Here is a 5,239-nt window from a genome sequence, read left to right on the forward strand (position 1 = left end):
TTTGGTGAGGATATGTTATTTTGGTTTTTCATGTTATTTTTTCTCTGTGACTTTGACATGTGAATTTCTTTTGTAGTTTCTGATTCTTGTGTGAGACTCAAGCATTCAAGTTTAGGTCTGCTTCTTTTTGTGAACTTTATGTGTCTTTGTGGTTTGCTTTTTGGGCATGAAAAGCTGGTTCCTCTAAGCTTCCGGTTCTCTCTTTTGATTTTATATTGGAGTGGCCAGATTGCTTTTGTCTTCAGGAGTTCCCACAGAGGCCCAAATCAGATGTGGGTCAAATGTTCTCAGGCTTTCTCCTAAGGTCTGGATCCCTCCAGGAAAGTTTTTGGCTTCAGGAATTTGGGGGTTGGACTGGACTGGGAGCCAGGCACAGGAAAGATGCTGATCTAGGGCAGCTGGTGGCCTGTGCCACCCAGAGATGCAAAGGAAGGTGGGCGTGGGAAGTGGCCCCAGGTGCTCCTGGGGACTGCACTGAGGAGGTGGGTTAGTCCCGGAGAGAGTCCTGCAGGTCGGAGAGAGGCCTGCGGGTAGTGCAAGCCCAGGGAAGCAGAGTGATCCAGATTTTTTTTAACTGTAACCCAAAGAGATCACAAGAGAAATTTCTTTTTTTTTTTTTTTTTTTTTTTTTTTTTTTTTTTTTTCCTTTTTTTTTTTTTTTTTAGCAGACAAAGGCATACTGGTCAGAGGCAAATCTGTGAATCCTGGCCCACTAGGTCCAGCAACCTGAAGATGACTGGGGGGTGGGGGGGGTTAGGTGCCCCAGTGGATTTATACCAACCACTCAGAGAAGAGCATGCAAAGGAACTCTGAGTTGAGCTTGATGCTGCTGGATAGTTCTAGATGCAGCTGCAGCAGGTGCTGAGTTGTATGTGGAGATAGGATAATGAGATAAAGACCAGTCACTAGTAATTATTCCTTTATGGCCTTAGTTGGATACAGGGTAATTAGGTTTAAAGGGAAAATGTTTGGGAAGGCTAAAAAAAGAGAAACGTAGGAGAAAAGAGAGTAAGAAGGTGAAGGAGAGAGAAGGCCGGGGAAACCACTCTCTTTTCATCCGACCACTGAGACAGATGCTCCTCTGTGCAGAGCTTCCAGGCCACGCCCCATGCCATTTATCGCTGAGGCCTAGTCACCAGCTGCTTGGTGAGACCAAATGAATGAGCAAGTCACCAAATCACCAAATAAGCTCACAAATAGGCTCACTTTCCCTTGAGTCCTTTTCTCCTTGAGCTGCGTTTCCCTCCTGCCCTCTTTAGCAGCACCCCGGGAGCTCGATGCTATTCACAGATACCTCTGGTCCTGGAGAGGAAAGCTCTAGGGTAGAAGCAGGCTGTACAAGGTCACTGTGAGCTCAGGGACAAGAAATTTATGCCCACATCCCAGCAGCCTCAAGAGCCATTCTCCTGTAACAAGCTGCTGTCTGTCTCCAGGGACTTTCTCCTTCTTTCAGATCAATAAAGAGTTTGTGTTTCCTTATTCAGGAGCAGAAACAAAATGTTCTGTATTTAAAAAGCAGACTAATGTCAGAGGACTCTCCCACGACATTTAGCACCAAGTAAGCAGCCAGGATAGGACTGCCACATAAAAGACGGGGCACCCAGTAAATCTGAATTTCAGATACACAGCAAATATTTCTGAAGTATAGTATGTCCCAAATATTGCATGTAACATACTTACACAAAAATATATTCCCTGTTTATCTGAAATTAAATTTTAAACTGGGCTTCCTATGTTTTTGGTTGCCAAATCTGACAACCCTAATGAGGGCAGTGTCCTCCCAGTTGAGCATGGGCCTGTCCTGGACTCATCCCAGAAACTCCCATGGCCCTGAGCTCCTGGAAAAGGCCTCTTTGTGTCTGCTCTTCCCCTCTGCCCTGATCCCCTCTCCTTGTAGTACCTGCCTCTTCACTTTATTGAAGAACTCAGGCTTTATTCTGCCCTCCTTCCTCTCTTCTCTCTTCCCTTTCTTCCTTCCATTCCTGTTTTATTTTTATTTTATTTATTATTTTTATTTTATGAGTATGAGTGTATTGACTGCATGTATGTGAGTGCACCCGTGTCGTGCAATGCTGCAGAGATCAGGAGAGGGCTTCGGATTCCCCTGGAACTGGAGTTAGGACAATTCGTAGGTGTCATGTGGGTGCTGGGAATCAGGCCTGGGTTATTGTTGCTGTTTATTTTTTGTTTGTTTTGAGTTCTCATTGTTTGTTTGTTTGTTTGTTTGAAGAGTACTGAGGATCAAACTCAGGGCCTTGTGCATGTTAAGTAAGCACTCTACCACTGAATAGCATCCCCAATCCTTGTCTTTTTGTTTGTTTTTGTTGCTGTTGATTGGTTGGTTTAGTTTTTTGACACTGGGTCCCTCTGTAGCCTCATCTGGCCTGGAAATCTTTATGGAGGCTGACCTTGATCTTACAGAGATCCCTTTGCTTCTGCCTTCTGAATGTTGGTATTAAAGCCATGCACCACTTAGCCTATCCTAAGTCCTTGGTTTTTAATTTTTATTTATTTATTTTATGTATATGACTGTTTTGCCTGCATGTACGACAGTGCACTCATGTCATACATTGCCCTTCAAGGTCAGAAGAGGACATCAGATACCCTGGACCTGGAGTTACAGATCGTTGTTAGCCACCATGTGGGTGCTGGGAACTGAACCCGGGTCCTGTGAAAGAGCAGCCAGTGCTCTTAATTGATAAGCCATCTCTTCAGCCCTTGGTTTTTAAGGCAAGGTCTTGTTGCACAGCCCAGGCTATCCACCTTTTACCTCCCATGTGCTGAGATCACAAATTGTAGAGCTGCATACCACTCAACCCCTCTGTTCGTTTTACTAATTGTTCCCAGAGCCCCTGACACCTTTGCTAAGGGTAGACAAACAGGTGAACAAATCAGACATGGTCCCTGCTCTCGAGAAACTGACACTCTTGGAGAAAGATAGGAACAGAACAGAAACAAGGAAGAAAATAAGCGAGTCCCTGATTCTAAATTTTTAAAATTTTTTCATCAAAATTAGAGGCTTACTCTGCCTGTCATCTTACAAATGACCACATGAGGACAGCAGAGTACCATACTAGATGTGTGCTCAAACTGAGGCGGAAACACAGATGGCCAATCATCCTATTAATCCATAATTCATATAGCCCATCTTTTCATTTAATTGACTTTTAATGAGCTCTGGCTGTATGCAGGGATCTTTTCTAAACCAATAGAGGACAAAGAATTGAATTCGGTCTGGTGTGGTAGCTCACTCCTTTGATCCCAGCACCCCTGGAGGCTGAAGCAGGCAGATCTCTGAGTTCAAGTCCAGTGTGATCTACATAGCTAGTTCTAGGCCAGCCAGGGCTACATAGTGAGACCCTGACCTCATTGGAATGGCAATGTGGAAGAGCATTTTTGAAAAAAATAATTACCGTGGGAACCAGAAAAAGAGCTGGTCACTTGTATTGAATTGACCTACATGCATTCAGGTTTCTCCTTATCAACTGTATGGTTTGGGGAAAATTATCCTACTTTTCTGAACTTCTAGGGCTAAAATGAGCTCAAACTTTATAGTTTTTCTGCTGGAAGAGAGCAAGGCAGTCTATGAAAATCATTTATAACTCCAGCTGGGACACCAGAGGTGTAGCTCAGCTCAGTTGTTAGACTGCTTGCTTAGCATGCCCAAAGTCTAGAATTTAGCCCCCCTCCCACCACATAACCAGGCGTGGTGGCACAAGCCTGTAATCCCAGCACTCATGAGGTAGAGGCAGGAGGATCAAAAGTTCAAGGAAGTATAAAGAGTCTAGTCTACATGAGACCCAATTTAAAAGAAAACAAAGAGTTGGGCGTGGAGGCACAGGCCTTTAATCCCAGCACTTGAGAGGCAGAGGCAAGTGGATCTTTGTGACTTTGAGGCCAGCCTGGTCTACATAGTGAGTTCCAGGCCAGCTGGGGCTACAGGGAGACCCTGTCTCAAAAAGACAAAAAAAAAAAAAAAAAAAAAAAAAAAAAAAAAACATAGCGAACAAGAAAACCAACAAACAAAACACCTTAGAATAGTGCCTGACAAATAGTGATCCCTAAGAACATATTTACATGGCTAAACATTCCCATTTGGAGTTCTGGGACAGAAGCTGGCCACCAACTGTTCAATTTCCAAGAAGGCCCCAAGTCCTGTTGGGGGAAATAAACACAGATTTAAGAGTAGGACCCTAGAATTAGGGCTCTCTAAGTGGTAAAATCATAATTATAGCTGTTATAGTCACCAAGAATTTTCTCTGTCCTAATGATACATCTATGAGGCAGATGTAGTTAGTGTCCCTAGTTCAGAGATGAGGAACCTGAGAGGTTAAAGACCCCTCCTCTTTCACAATGGTCCCTGAAGAAGAAGGTGGAAGAGGGTCAGAAAGATTTAAAAAGCCAGAGATCAAGCAGGACCAGAGCAAAGCAGTGTTTTCTAGACATGACAGGACCCTTGGTCTCTTGAACTCATAGCAGCTATGGTTGTCTGTACAAGACCTGCACAAGATCAAGCAGTCAACACTTTAGCATGGAGGGGGAGCATAACTCATGAGCTCGAACCCCTAGCTGAGGAGCTAGTGATAGATGATAGTTTTTGGAGGAAGGAGAGTCAGTTTTCATTAAAGGTATGGCCCCTGATAGGTCACCATATGTCAGTGAAAGGCTGTGCCACACCCATGAGTATATGGGCAGGAAAAACTGGACTTGGTGGGTTATAAAATAGAGGACACAAAGTAGGAGAGGAAGAGGGGGAGGATCTGGGAAAAGTGGGGTGTATGATCAAAATATGTTGTATTCTTGTATGAAATTCTCAAAAGAATTTATGACATTATTTTACTTTTTTACAAAAAGCCCTTTCCTGAAGCTTTTCCAGCTTGGAAGGAGGGGAGCCAAGATCTAGATTCAGGCAGTGGAGCTTGGAGTCCTCACTGGTATCCACTTGTCTGACTGTCCTCTTTAAGATCATGTATGAATATGCTTTTCAAGGGCATCCCTGGAGGTGGGGCTGTTGATAAGTTCCCTGGGATTTGCCTGCTCTGCTGGATAGCTTTAGTGTCAACTTGACACACCTGGGTTGAGGGAGCCTCAATTGGGGGATTGCCTCTATTGGATTGGCCTGTGGCCATGTCTGAGGGGCATCTTCTTGATGAGTGATGTAGGAGGGCCCAGCCCACTGTGGGTGGTACCACACCTGGGCAGGTGGGCCTATGTTGCATAAGAAAGCAGGCTGAGCAGG

This window comes from Nannospalax galili, unplaced genomic scaffold, assembly GCF_000622305.1.
Source record: "Nannospalax galili isolate Female #2095 unplaced genomic scaffold, S.galili_v1.0 scaffold406, whole genome shotgun sequence".
Lineage (NCBI taxonomy): Eukaryota > Metazoa > Chordata > Mammalia > Rodentia > Spalacidae > Nannospalax > Nannospalax galili.